Source organism: Phocoena phocoena, chromosome 17 (genome assembly GCF_963924675.1).
Source record: "Phocoena phocoena chromosome 17, mPhoPho1.1, whole genome shotgun sequence".
Taxonomy (NCBI): domain Eukaryota; kingdom Metazoa; phylum Chordata; class Mammalia; order Artiodactyla; family Phocoenidae; genus Phocoena; species Phocoena phocoena.
The window spans coordinates 17,503,120-17,518,371 of NC_089235.1; positions in this window are offsets into that span (position 1 = coordinate 17,503,120).

The window sequence follows — 15,252 nt, forward strand, 5'->3', positions numbered from 1 at the left end:
AACTAAAAAGCAAGTTACGTGCCCTTGCACATCCATCGTAGAGTAGCAGAACAGGGATAGGATAACTGCAATAAACACTGCCATTCAGAAAGCGGAAGAATGACAGGCATACAGCAAATGCTGGTCCAAAGATATTTTGAAATCCTTTGGGGCAATTTTTGCAAGTTCTGTACTGTAGAGATAGGATATACTGTTTGATTAGGTTCTGGTCTTCCGCCCTGGGAATACCTCTCTACAGCTCTCCAGTCTACTGTTTTCCATGAACATTATTCTACATTTCAAATAAAATCAGTTTTTTTTAGGGAGAATTTTGGATCTCTCTTTCCTTTGGCCTTCCTCCTCCCTGGGGCAAACTCTCTGAGCCACTGCTCTGGGCACTGGTGAGCTGGTAGCCTCTGGTCTTCTTGGCTTACCTATCCTGGTGTGGAATCTCTGCCCTCCAAGTATCCTGGGGTGAGGGCTGCCTCACTTGCGGTAGAGCCTCCATCCCATGGATAGGGGCTAGGTGAAGGAACCCCAGACTTCTCAGCCATACTCACCAAGAATTAAGCCTCTTTGACTCAAGCTGAAGATGAGAAATGCTGGTTTCATGCCCCTCCTAGTGAGATATGGTTTCCCTTGACTGGGAGCTCAGGAGAGAGGGAGCCCTACATTCTTGGCTGGAGTGGAGCTTCAAGCTGAACTGGCAGGGGAGGGAGGGAGGAAACATGTAATGGTTGACACATCAGAGACTGCCCTTATTCTTAGCAAGTTTCAGTACATTTTCTTGAATAAATGTTTCTTCATTGACTGTATGGACAATTTCCAGAAACTTTAAGTGGTTATTTTAAAATAGTTTCCACCAGCTTTCCTTGAATGGGTCTATAGAACTGCTTATACTGTCATACCAGAAACAGCCCCCAAGAATCATTTTACATCTTGAACAATCACAGACTCCTTTAGGCTAATGATACATATAGCAGCAGACCTCTCTCTAAATTTTGTCGTGTGTGTGTGTGTGTGTGTGTGTGTGTGTGTGTGTGTTTTAGTGTATTCAATTCCAGTCAACTCTAAGAATATTCTTTGAAAGATGCATCTCTCCATAATTTCAGGTACTTTGGGCATATCTAGCTTTCACAGGACCATGCCCTTGGTCTTATTTCTAGAACCATTTTTTGTCCTGCCAAAAAGACTTTTCAAAAATCTTAACAGAGGGTATGGTGGCCACACTTTAATGTGGTTATTGCACTGAGATGGAGTCTTGTAAGCCTTTCTAATTCAAAGAATTTTTCCATTTTATCTTTTATTTCTTGGAGATTAAAAGAATTTCCATTTTTCAACTTTGCATATTTCAGAATTTCTGGGTTCTTTATATCTCTATCAATTCTGCTTGCAAACTAGCTAGCTCTTTTCTGAGCTCATCTCTTTCTTGTGGCACCTTCTCAAATGTGGCTGTTATAAGCAGTTCTTGACAGCAATGTTCTATCTTGACACCTTACCCAGTGCCATGAGTTCATTTGATATATTTTTCTTTCCCATTATCATATGCAACAGTTTTATCAAATGTTTCTCCACTATATAACATGCGTTACCATTTTTCCAACCTCCTATCTTTGCTGTTCACAGCATGGCCTCATAGCCAGTGCCACATAGAGTGTTAAGGCAGCACCCTAATCTGATACCAACAAATGTACCACTCTTGGTTTGGTTAAGAAAATTATGCTACTGGAAAGTATCACAGGAATCAAACAATTTAATAGAGGTATTAGAGCACACACACTGTGGGAAGAGCAAGAGAAGTGAAAGGCAAGAAGATTGCAACCTGACACCAAAGCAAACAGTTCTCACATTTCACCAGGAAACTGTGACAACCCCTGGGTTTCTCTGAGGAAGCTTCCACCAACTCTCTCAGTCTGCAGCAGTGAAATTTATATCCCTGAGAAGAGTGAGAAGCTGCAGTGCTCATCCACAAAGACCTCACAAGAAGGATGACCTCAGGGCTTCCCTGGTGGCGCAGTGGTTGAGAGTCCGCCTGCCGATTCAGGGGACACGGGTTCGTGCCCCGGTCCGGGAAGATCCCACATGCCGCGGAGTGGCTAGGCCCGTGAGCCATGGCCGCTGAGCCTGCGCATCCGGAGTCTGTGCTCCACAACGGGAGAGGCCACAACAGCGAGAGGCCCACGTACAGCTGCTAAAAAAAAAAAAAAAAAAAAAAAAAAGGATGACTTCTCTTTCCACCACCTGCTAAATCTCATACAAGTTCCTCTCACTGGCAAGTTCGAACCCAGGACCACACAGGGAAGAAGATTCTGGGAAGTGCAGTTCTTGGTAGAGTAGACCTTGGAAGAGGTGGTTGAAAACAGCCCATCCAGCACGGAAAGTGAGCCCCAGTCTAGAGCAGCAAGCCATGCCTTTTGTATGTAGCTGGGTCTGCTACTTCCTACCCAAGTCCCTGGAGGAGAATATGAGCCTTGGAAGAAGGAACTGATACCAACTGTGAGGAACCCTGAGGTTTTAGTTTCATGAACTTTGTGATAAAAGAGCCTCTGGGATTCTCGGCCCTTGCCAATAATGAGCTCATAAGCCAAACATTTTAGTGTGTACTCTTAGCATAGCTTAAGCATATCTAACGATGCCACTTACACACACACACACACACACACACACACACACACGAAAAAAGGTTAATAAAAGCCAAAACATAATTAAATACTGAAAATGATATAGAATGATACTTGGAGAGCTAGAAGAAAACTTAGGGGTCCCCAAACAACTCTCTCATTACGTAGGAATTGAAAATAGAAGAAAATCTTGAAATGAAATAGATATAACAGTATCTTAATTGATGAGACATTGTGGGGTCAGATTTCACTTCTGAGGTGTAAGTGTTGAGCAGCAGATATGACTTGGCCAGGGTCTTTTTTTTTTTTTGCGGTACGCGGGCCTCTCACTGTTGTGGCCTCTCCCGTTGCGGAGCACAGGCTCCGGACGCGCAGGCTCAGCGGCCGTGGCTCACGGGCCCAGCCGCTCCGTGGCATGTGGGATCTTCCTGGACCGGGGCTCGAACCCGTGTCCCCTGCATCGGCAGGCAGACTCTCAACTACTGCGCTACCAGGGAAGCCCGTGGCCAGGGTCATTTTAATAGACACTGGAGGAGGGAAGGGGAAGCGGGTTTTGTGATGCAATGTGAAAATGGAAATTAGCTATTGTGCTCACTTTTTCCCCTCCAAGTTATTCCACCCGCTAGATTAAATGGAGAGGAAGTAGACAGTCTTTAAAGTTCTTAAATGCTCTGGATACCAACGCAGGAAAGAAGAGCAAGGTTCACGTGAATGAGAGATAATAATCTGGTTGTTGGGAATTCCCTGGCAGTCCAGTGGTTAGGACTCCACGCTTTCACTGCCGAGGGCCTGGGTTCAATCCCTCGTCTGGGAAGCAAGATCCCACAAGCCGCGCAGCACGGCCAAAAATAATAATAATAATCTGGTTGTTTATAAAAGAGGGAAATAAGGGTTTGCACGTCAGCAGACAGGGACCCACAGTAGTCTAATGCCCTAGGTTAACTTTGAACAAATGAGAGTCTCCAAACGAAGGGAGCATTTCTGCCCAACACTCTGAGGAAAAAGAAGCAAACCACAATGTACTGAATTCAGAAATAAGCATCTTTCACTTCTGTTATAGGTTTGGGAGCCATTCAGCCCTATTTTTCTCTATGTAAACAAGGGTTTCTCAACCTGTTTACATTCTCAGCCGCTGACATGTTTGCTGTGGAGTTGCTTCCTGTGATTATAGAACGTTTAATAGCATCCCCAGGTTCAGCCACTAGATGTCAGTAGCGCTCCCCAGTGGTAACAATCAAAAATGTTGCCAGATGGCACATCTGGGCAATGCCTCTTGGCTTATCTAACTGTGCCTCTAACTGTTCTAGAAAGGACCTACCAAGAGGCATTCATGATTCAGAAATCCTTTCCTTTGGCAGGGCCGCATTTCCCTGGTTAGGAGTAATTACAAATGAGCATATAATCAGAAGCCTCTCCTTAACTCTTGGAGACATTGTAGATTGTGTTGCATTAGCTGCCCAGCAAGATCCTTAAATTCTCTGGCCAAAGTTTTGTTTGTTTGTTTGTTTGTTTGTCTGTTTTGGTCACTAGGCTTGTAGGATCTTAGCTCCCTGACCGGGGATTGAACCCAGGCCACAGGCAGTGAAAGCACCGAGTCCTAACCACTGGACTGCCAGGGAATTCCCCAAAGTTGTTCTTGATAACAGGATAACCCTGGATAATCTTTTAGCCGCGCAAGGAGGTGTCTGTGCTGTAGCCACACCACCTGCTGTACGTGGACTGACACTTCTGGAGAAGCTGGAACTCAGTTACATAAGATCACTGAGCAAACCACTTGGCTTAAAAAGGTGACTGCCTCAACAAGGTCTTTCTCTGACTTATCTAACTTTGGTTTGGGTCTTGTGGCCTGTGGCTCTGAAGTACACTTCAAACCTTGGGAGTTATCTTGCTTACAGTCATGATAATAATCTCCCTGATGTGTTGTATTCTCTCAAAAGCTTTAAATGTCTCTTCAAAGCCGCTGACCACCAAATGATCACCCTGCAACTAGAACATCGAGAAGGGAACAAAGAGAATGACTGACTTAAAGACTGTGAACCTAGAATCATAAACTGTGACTGTCACAAGGATTAAGCAAAAATGCCAGGACCGATGGACACCACACTGAAGACCACTAGAGCTGAGAAGACTACACAGCCTAAGTAGCTGAGGGTGGCACTAATGCCTCACATTTGCATCACATCTCTCAGATTGAAAGTTTGATCAAAAGGGGAGAATTGTTAAAAAAGAAACACACGGACCCAAAATGGAGTCACCAGCTGGGTAAGGCCCACCTAGACTTAATGCCTAACCAAACTGCAGTTTCATCCTCTCTCAGGAGTGTAATTTTAATCCAGTCAGTCTGGAATTTCCTGATTCCAGTACAATGAAACTTCTGCCATTCTCTCTCCCCCAAAAGAACATGAGCTGTCCTGAAACAATCCTTCCTTTTCTTTTGCTAATAGCCTTCCTGTCCATCAGAATTCCTACCTATAAATGCCTACCGTTTTGTACAATGCCTCTGAATGTCGTTCTACTTGCTAGATGGGATGCTGCCTGATTCATGAATCGATTAATAAAGCCAATTCTCCCTTCAGAAAAAAGGAAAGAAAAATGTTGCCAGATAGTTGAGAACAACTTATCTAGAGTAACAACCAATAAGATGTATGATTCTATTAGGAACTATTAGGGAGGAAAATTTTTCCTTCTACCCTTCTTTGGCTGGTCTAATAATTAAACTGACATAAGACAGATTAACAGGAGGAAAAAAAATTGATTTTGTACATATGGGAGCCCCATAAAAATATGAGACCTCAAAGACAGTCAGGCAACTGAGGCTTATATGCCATCCTGAGCTAAGGAGTGGGATGGGACCTGGGGCTTCAAGTGGGAGAAGGGCAATTCACAGGCCAATAAGAAAAACACGTTTGGTAATTAGATGTCTGCCCTGCCATTCAGGTAAGTATTCCAGATAAGAAGTTATATCTGGTAACAGCTCTCTTTCTGGGCCAGGACCCCTGTCTAAATTCTTTTAGGCAGTTAAGAGAGACATAAAAGTGTTTCTTGAGTTCGCTGGGTCTTGACTACCTTCAGCTTAAAGTAGTCCATGTACCAAAGTGGCATGTTTTGGGGTGGCCTTTTCTGCTCCCCTTCTGAATGATGACACTGCATCTCTGTTATACCTCGAACTGCTTTCTTTGGTAAAGTTTAAATAATGTTCCTCTTGTTAAAAGATAAAAAGACATGTTAAAAATTTTAAGAGTTTATCTGAGCAAACTCCATTCGAATCTGACAGCATCCAATCTAGCAGAAAGGAGCTCCGAGGAGCTGTACAAAATGAAAGATTTTTATATGCAGAAGGGAGTGGGAACAAGGAAGGTATACTAGGTTAAAAAAAAAAAAAGTGGGTTGGTGATTACCAAGTTACTTTCCTTTGGCAGACAGCAGAGGTCTATCAGGCAGATGACCTCACTAGCGCTAATCCGGTGATTCCTGATTGACTGGTTGAAGATTCCATTTCTGGGAGAGCCGAGAGTCTCAGTTTGGTGATGGGGGTTTAGCATAAGCAGCTCCATTTTGGTCCTGTTCTCTTATTTTTAACACTCTGTATGAAGAATCTTAACCAAGATTCTTAACCAAGGGAATTAACATATTTCAGAAAGATTTTCAACAGGCAGGGATTACAACTAAATGCTTTCTTCTTGACATTCCATCAACCATCAGTTAAATCAACTACTGAAGGGCAGACAGTAAGGCCACCCCAAAATAAGCCTCTTTAGCATAAAGATCATTTTGAGCTGATTATTTTTTTTTTTTTTTTTTTTTTTTTTTTTTTTTTTTTATGCGTTACGCGGGCCTCTCACTGCTGTGGCCTCTCCCGTTGCGGAGGACAGGCTCCGGACGCGCAGGCTCAGCGGCCATGGCTCACGGACCCACCCGCTCCGCGGCATGTGGGATCTTCCCAGACCGGGGCACGAACCCGTGTCCCCTGCATCGGCAGGCGGACTCTCAACCACTGCGCCACCAGGGAAGCCCTGAGCTGATTATTTTTAAGAAAGAGCAAACATAGGAGAAGCTCTGAAAACCGACTAGAAGTTACCTTCTTTAAGGGAGGTTTATATTTATAAGGAAAATCTCCATTTGTAAGGGTGTCTCCCTCTCTGTACCAGGGATACAGAAGATGAAGCTCTTAGAAACCGAAAAATAACAACCTTACCCTTGTTTGCTGTGCTTTTTTGTAGATAACCTCCCATAACTGGCCTCCCCATCCCCCAGCGTCTTTCTTTGTCTTTAGCTGAAGATGGTATTTTAAAGTGGTGACGGGCTTCCCTGGTGCGCAGTAGTTAAGAATCCGCCTGCCAATGCAGGGGATATGGGTTCGAGCCCTGGTCCGGGAATATCCCACATGCCACGGAGCAGCTAAGCCCATGCGCCACAACTACTGAGCCTGCGCTCTAGAGTCCGCGAGCCACAACTACTGAAGCCCGCGCACCTAGAGCCCGTGCTCCGCAACAAGAGAAGCCACCGCAATAAGAAGCCCGCGCACCGCAACAAAGAGTAGCCCCCGCTCGACCCAACTAGAGAAAGCCCGCACGCAGCAACGAAGACCCAACGCAGCCAAAAATAAATTAATTAATTAATTTTAAAAATAAGTAAATAAAGTGGTGGCTTGGGGAAATTCCCTGGCAATCCAGTGGTTAGGACTCTGAGCCGCTGCAGGGGGCACAAGTTTGATCTCTGGCCATGGAAGAAACTAAGATCCCGCATGCCATGTGGTGCAGCCATAAATAAATTAATTAATTAATTAAAAATAAAAAACAAAATTGTGGCTTGGGCTGCTTTGGGGAGTTTTGCTTAGCTTTCCTAGTATCTGCTATGTATACAGGAGGTATATACGTTATTAAACTTCCATTTGTTTTTATCTTGTGAATCTGTCTTTATTATGGGGTAAGGGTGGGGAATGGAATCTCGGCTAAGAATCTAAAAGAATAAAGGGAAAATTATTTTTCTTCCCCAACACTACATTACTCATAAAGATTACGTCCCTGGGCTTCCCTGGTGGCGCAGTGGTTGAGAGTCCGCCTGCCGATGCAGGGGACACGAGTTCGTGCCCCGGTCCGGGAAGATCCCACATGCCGCGGAGCAGCTGGGCCCGTGAGTCATGGCCGCTGAGCCTGCGCGTCCGGAGCCTGTGCTCCGCAACGGGAGAGGCCACAACAGTGAGAGGCCCGCGTACCGCAAAAAAAAAAAAAAAAAAAAAAAAAAATTACGTTCCTGGTTAATTAATAATTAACTATCCCGTTATTCTTGGGTATTTCTGTTTCATTTTACTAAGCAACATTTGTATGTAATTGTCCTCTTGCCTGAAATCTTTTCTGGAACCAGGTAGGGTTTAAATAAATCGATAAACTAAATAACTAATAAATATGGGAATCCCGGGCTTCCCTGGTGGCGCAGTGGTTGAGATTCCGCCTGCCGATGCAGGGGACACGGGTTCATGCCCCAGTCCAGGAAGATCCCACATGCCGCGGAGCAGCTGGGCCCGTGAGCCATGGCCGCTGAGCCTGCGCGTCCGGAGCCTGTGCTCCGCGGCGGGAGAGGCCACAACAGTGAGAGGCCCGCGTACCGCAAAAAAAAAAAAAGGAAAGAAAGAAAGAAATCCCAGTCGATCATGCCCTGTTTCCACCTGCCTCTTCTAACATTTATAAAGTTCTTGCCCAAAATCCCTCAAGAAGAATGCTCCACTGCTGTGAGGCACTGTGTCCCCCAATCCATGGATTGTTTTCCCCTAGATAAAGGACATCAAACCTATTACTAAACTGTTTTAGCCTTGTCATTGGACAATGGTAAAGTTGAGATTAACAAATTCTATTTCCCATGCATATGAAATGACCCATTTAAGTAGATTTCTAACATCTCTGCACTTTTGCTTAAATGTCCAGGATCAGATCCGGCTGCTCGTGGGGATTTCCAACAAAGAGAGCAGCTGAGAACACTCAATTAGAAGAAAAGAGCAGAAAGATGCAGAAAAGAAGTTGCAATTAGTAAAAGAGTTAGAAAGAGACCCAGGAAGGAGGAAGGAGGGACTTGCAAGAGGAGAGATGGTGAACTCTGTCAAATGCTCTATAGGGACTGAGGAGTGCTCATTGGATTTGTGGATTAACAGAGGTTCCTGACCACAAAATCTAGAATCTATAAGAAGAAAGGCTGATGAATCTGGCAACAAAAATGGTTAAATGGCAAAGAGACCATGAACGAAAACAAAGAACTGGAAAAATATATTTGCACGTAACCATGAAAGAGCTAATTAACTTCTAAAGAGCTCTTCCCAATCAGTAAGAAAAAGAACAGTGCAATAGAAGAATGGGCAAAGGACCCCAAAGAAGCAGTTAACAACAACAAAAAGAACTCCAAGGGGTTTTTGGATGCCTAGAAAGTACTCAACCTCATTCAAAAGGAATGAAAATTAAAACAAAAATTAGATATCATTTTTTCTCCTATCAGAATAGGAAAGACCTGTTTTAAATAACAATACAAAGTATTTGGCCATTATGTAGGTGTTAAAAAATTAATAAACAGAAACCTCAAGCACAGTTGGGAGACCAGCAGAGGGAGCTGTCATGCCCTGTGGAGGTAGCAGAGGCCAACAGGAGGAACAAAGACTCCCCTCCTTTCCCGGCAAGGACCCAGCCAATGAAAAGCCAGGGACTTTTAGTTTTTCTAGCCCTCCCAAGTTCCTTGTTCTCCCTATAAAAACTTTCCCCTTCCCTTGTCCTGTGGGGACTTGCCGGTTCGCCATGGTTGCAGACTCCAAACTGCAATTCTCTGCTGATCCCAAATAAACCCATCTTTGCTGGAGAAATATCTGGCAGTCTTGTTTCAGGTCAACATAGGAAACTGGCATTCTTATACACTGTGGAAGTGTTAATTGGTATAAATTCTTTGGAAGAAAATTTAGCAATATCTATTAAAAGATGAACATCTTATTTGCCCTAGCAATGCATCCTTTTAGGAATTTATCTTAAAGAAATGTTCCCATATGAGCAAAAACACATGTGTACAAAGAAGTTCACTGCAGCCTAGTTTAGAAGAGCAACACTGAAGAGACCTAAATGTCCTTTGAAGGAGCTCAGGACTTGCCACCCCAAATATGCTGTTTTGGTGTATTCATTTATTTCTAGCTGAAGGCACTTAAAGAATTGCAAATATAGGGTAAGGCTTTCTCTGAACTCCCCTTATCTGCCTAAAGACAGATTCTCCAAAAGGAACTCAACTGTCATAAGACCCCTCCTCCCTCCACTTCCCTCCACTCTGCTCCCCCCTTCATCAACCAAGGAAGATTGACTCTTATCACAGGGGAGGAGACTAGAAATTGACACCACACCCAGACAAACTTTGTCACAAACTGTCATACCTCCCATCTATCCTTCTTAGGGCCCATTCATCCATTGTTCCTAAGAATCATTTATTCTCCCCTAAAAGACCTATATCTCTCTTCCCCTTCCCCTATTAAAATGATATATAAGCACTCAAATCTCATGGCTTTTTTGGATATTCACTTTTTCTTTGTTCCTGTGGTGCCCCAGTGCATGTAATATTAAAAATTAATAAATGTGTAGACATTTTCTCCTATGCCTGTTGTCAGTTTATTTCATACACCCAGCTATCAAATCTAGGAGGGTAGAGAGAAAGCCTTTCCTCCCCTGCACCATTAATACCCAGGTGGTTACACTAATCCCAGCACAGAGAATGAGTTCCATAAAGCTGTTAAAAAAAAGAAAGAAAATTTAAGACAAGTTCCTAACTGAATAAAGAAAATGGTAACCATAGTTGCCTCTGGGAAAGAGGCTGGGTGATTGAGAGCTGGATTGGGGAGGAGATGTAGTACTTTTTGCTGTAAATTTTTTGTGCTATTTGGATTTTTTTTCACGTGCTTGTAACTTTTTTTTTCAAATAAAAAAATGTTGAAAAAGTTTCAGTAAAGCGGGAAAGCCTGCAGCTGTAGTGCAAGGGAGTAAAAGGAAATCTAAACTAAGAAATGCATGGAATGGAGGTAGGAGTGCAGCATCTGGGCTCATCTTCACTCCCTTTTCTTTAATCCTGATCACAGCCCACCGTGCTCCTTATCACTGTCTCAGGGTTGGAGAATAAGGCTCAGGGAATAAGGCTTTTTTACAAAGTAAGAAGGTGTTACCGAGTACAAGCTCACTCTGCTTGCCGCACGACAGGCCAATAAATCGGAGACGAGGTGTTTAGGCAAGGAAGACGACTTTATTCGGAAAGCCTGTGACCCAGAAGATGGCAGAATAACGTCTCAAAATAACCATCTTTTTTTTTGCTTTTTGCTGTATGCGGGCCTCTCACTGTTGTGGGCTCTCCCGTTGCGGAGGGCAAGCTCCGGATGCACAGGCCCAGCACCATGGCTCATGGGCCCAGCTGCTCCGCGGCATGTGGGATCTTCCCAGATCGGGGCACAAACCCGTGTCCCCTGCATCGGCAGGCGGACTCTCAACCACTGCGCCACCAGGGAAGCCCTGTGTTGCTTTTATATTTCGCAAAAATGACGGCTGACTTTTAACTCTTTGTATCCTGGTTCATCTGAAAAAAGAGTGCTTTGACCTTATTAAAGCAATCTTTTCCCTCACAAATTTAAATCAGCCTGATTTTTCTGTTGATGATTAAATGATTAATAATATTTTGGGTTTTGGAATTGCTTGGCCCATTTAAAAATATTGCAGCCTAAAAGGCAGCGTAGAAAACTTCTCAGAGTTAAAGGAATTCCCTCTACTTCCAGTCCCTTATTTCCTGGGTTGCTGTTTCCATCTTTAATGGTGGAGCGGTCCTTCTGATGGTGGCTGGTTTGTAAAACAGTTACATTTATGAAGTCTCTGAAATGGGCTTCTGTTCTCACAAAGAGGAAATGGCTCTTTGGAGAATATGGCTGATTACTTGTTCAGCAAGAGCAAAGTTTTCCATTGGCACAAAGAAGAATTTTTAGCCTGTTTTTATGAAATTGCTTTGAGTGCTTCAGTATCTAGGAAATTCCCAGGGCAATTTCAGGTAAGTTTAAGAGAAAAATCCAAGGTCCCAGAAAATGTTCACAGGAGGTGCTTTTGGAGGCACATCTGGGAGCAGAAAGTCTTCAGCAGGCAGAGTGGGAAAAAGGAAGGCGCTAGGAGTCTGCACAGCCAATTGAGAGTCAGCACTGGAACGTACCAAATCCATCGCCTCACCTTCCCCTGCTCATTTTCCCTTTCTAACAGTGAAGAGCCAAATCTGACTTGTGGGATTGCTTTCTTTTACTTTAACCTTTGCATCCTGTTGCTTTTGTTCGCTAAAAGGATTCTATACACAATTGCTGGCCTCAGGGAACCCTGCTCCTCTGCATGAATGTTAAACCAAAGTGCCTTTGTTCAAGGAAACATCCTGACCCAGTCCACCTGTGAATGGCTGCAAGAAAGAAGAAATTAACACATCCCCTCCCCGAGGCTGGCCATTCCAGGGGACATTTGCAAATCTTACGGCCTTTTTACTTTACTTCCTCATCTCATCCCCCTCTATGTTCTATAAAAGAAACTGGCCTCTTCCCTGGTGGCGCAGTGGTTGAGGGTCCGCCTGCCAATGCAGGGGACACGGGTTCGTGCCCCGGTCCGGGAAGACCCCACATGCCGCGGAGCGGCCGGGCCCGTGAGCCATGGCCTCTGAGCCTGCGTGTCCGGAGCCTGTGCTCCACAACGGGAGAGGCCACAACAGTGAGAGGCTCACGTACCAAAAAAAAAAAAAAAAAAAAAGCAACACAAAGTAAAATTGTAGTTGTAAAAGTAAAAAAGATCTGGAGCAATTATTTCCTCTCCATTAGAAGTGGATGGTAGTGGGTTTTAATATATTTTTTGAGTCACAGCTGTTTTTTAGACTCTGATGAAAATGTAAATGGTTAAAAATTCAAATCCAAAAAAAAAAAAATTCAAATCCAAGAGTTCAATGGCCTGAATTCAAATTCCTGTCCACCGTTTATTAACTTTGTACCTTAGGCAACTAATTTAACGCTTCCAAACCACAGTTTTCTGTCTATATAATAGAAATAATAATATTAACTGTTTAACAGGGCTGTTATGAGAACTAAATGCGATAACTCACCTATAATGCTTACAGCATTGCCTGACACTTCAGAAGCACTCCATAAATGCGTTCTGTGACTACAATCACATGGACTCGAGCATCCAAAAATGCAGGGATTTCTGGATTTAGACAGGGCTGGATCCAGTGGCTCAAATGATACCTTTTTGTCTCCTCTGCCTTCTCTATGTTGCCTCCATTCTCAGGCAGCCTCTTCCCATCAGCAATGTTATCTCAGAAACTTGAATGAGAATGCACGCCTCCTTAATATTCCCAGAGAGGAGTCTGGTTGCCTGTATGCTCTGCCCAACCATGAACCAACCATGGTGCCCAAGGGAAGGCAAAGCTCTGATTGGCCTGGCCTAGGTCAGCCAGGATGGGGAAAATCACCCCTACCCAAGTATGGACATGGACAGAGCGGGAGGGAGGGTGTGTTTCCCTGAGAAAAATCAGGATATCATTCCAAAGGGAAGAGTGAATGGAAACTGGACAAAGAAAACAACAAATGACCACCCATCCCAGGTTAATTGCCTTTATTTTAGGTGATTAAGCTGTCACTAGGGATAAACCTATTATTAGGGAAATTGAAGAGATTCCATAATTTTTTTCTTTTATCCATTCAATGCTTTTTTTCTTTTCTTTTTTTTTTTTCTTTTGACCGTGCCTCACTGGTGAGCAGGATTTTAGTTCCCAGACCAGGGATTGAACCCGGACCTCTGCAGTGAAAGTGCTGAGTCTTAATTACTGGACCGCCAGGGAATTCCCCATTCAATGCTTAACAGCTCTGAACATGAAGAAATTTCTTTTGTTTAACTTTGAGTCTTTAAGAGAAATTAAAACTCATTTTCTCTGAGAGTCAAGAGTCATTTCCAAAAAGAAAACTTGTTCTTACCACATTTGACTCTGGGGTGTTTGGTTTTCTGGCTCTCAATTCCTTTGTCTGTAAAAATGAAAGGGTTGGCTTGGGTGATCTCTAAAGTATCTTCTAAACATCTGTGATTTTGAAGAAAAATATCAATGATTACACAGAAAATTTGCTTGTTACCATCAATTCTATGAACCCTGGGAAAGTCTTCCTTTAATCTGGGCTGGTTCTTCAGAGTTCATCTCTAAGCAACAGATACTGGAGTGCATTGATTTAGTGGGCAGAGACTGGATCCAGAGTGCCTAGTTCAAACCCTGCTTCTGGTCATTACAGCTGTGTGACTGAGCAAATTGCATAACCTCTCTGTTGCCTTTTTTTATAGATTTAATAACAGACCCTGCCTCATAGGGCTGTGTGAGCATTACAGAATTTATACATGAAAATGTCTGACACTGTTATGTTAGTAAAGGTGTTGCCCATTACTAAGCAAGCATCACCTCTCAGAATAAAATCACCTTACCTATAGAGGAACAAGGATAAAAATTAGAGTGGACTTCTCATCACAAATCACACATGCAAGAAGAAAATGAAGTGAAATATTTAAAATGTTGAAAAGAAAAAGTCAATTATTGGTTACATAGACATACATTTTTATCAAAAATCCATGGACCTGTACCTTAAAATGATTGCATCTTATTTTGTGTAAATGATAATTCCTCCATACAGTTTTTTGCGCGCCTCTCACTGTTGTGGCCTCTCCCGTTGCGGAGCACAGGGTCCGGACCCGCAGGCTCAGTGGCCATGACTCACGCGCTCAGCCGCTCCGCGGCATGTGGGATCTTCCCGGACCGGGGCATGAACCCGCGTCCCCTGCATCGGAAGGCGGACTCTCGACCACTGCGCCACCAGGGAAGCCTCATAAAGTTGTTTAAAGTCTACCATAAGCCGGTTAGCAAGTGAGGGCCTGAGGGATTTTAAAAAAAAGAGAAGGAAGGTTGATAGGAGGGCTTAAAGTATAGTCCTTATCCCTCATGACATTAAAGGCTAAAAGAGCTAGTCATGGGATAGGGAAGAATAAGTAGTGCAGTGTTTTGAGTAGCCTAAGAAAAATATGAACCAGGGAGTTCAGAGGATATGCACTCAGCAGTTCCTGGGAAGGTCAGGGAAGGTCTCTGGAGGATGTGACGTTTGAGCTTGTTGCCATTTATACCGTTGTCTCCAGCTACCATTTTGTAACCCATGCAGCATGGCGGCCTGGGGAGTCACTGCTTTCCTGAATAGCAAACCCACTCTCTTCCATGAGGCTTCCTGCTGTGGACGGTCTTGTGAAATTTCCCTGCTGGATTCAGGCTGAGAAAAGACAACGAGGCTGAGTGCTGCTTTGTATTTTTTACTCTGCCTCATCTAGAGTTTGCAATTTCTTTCCCTTTAAATTTAGACAAAAAATGTCCAGAATAGAGTCAAATTTCAGTTGATACTATTTCACTGTGATTTCGGTTTCTTTTTCAAAAAGAACAACATTATATGCAGAAAAAATTCAGGTACCAGAAAGACCCAGAGACTTCCCTGGTGGTCCAGAAGTTAAGACTCCATGCTCCCAAAGCAGGGGCCTGGGTTCGGTCCCTGGTCAGGGAATTAGATCCCACGTGCCGCCACTAAGACCCAGTGCAACCAAATAAATAAATATGTATA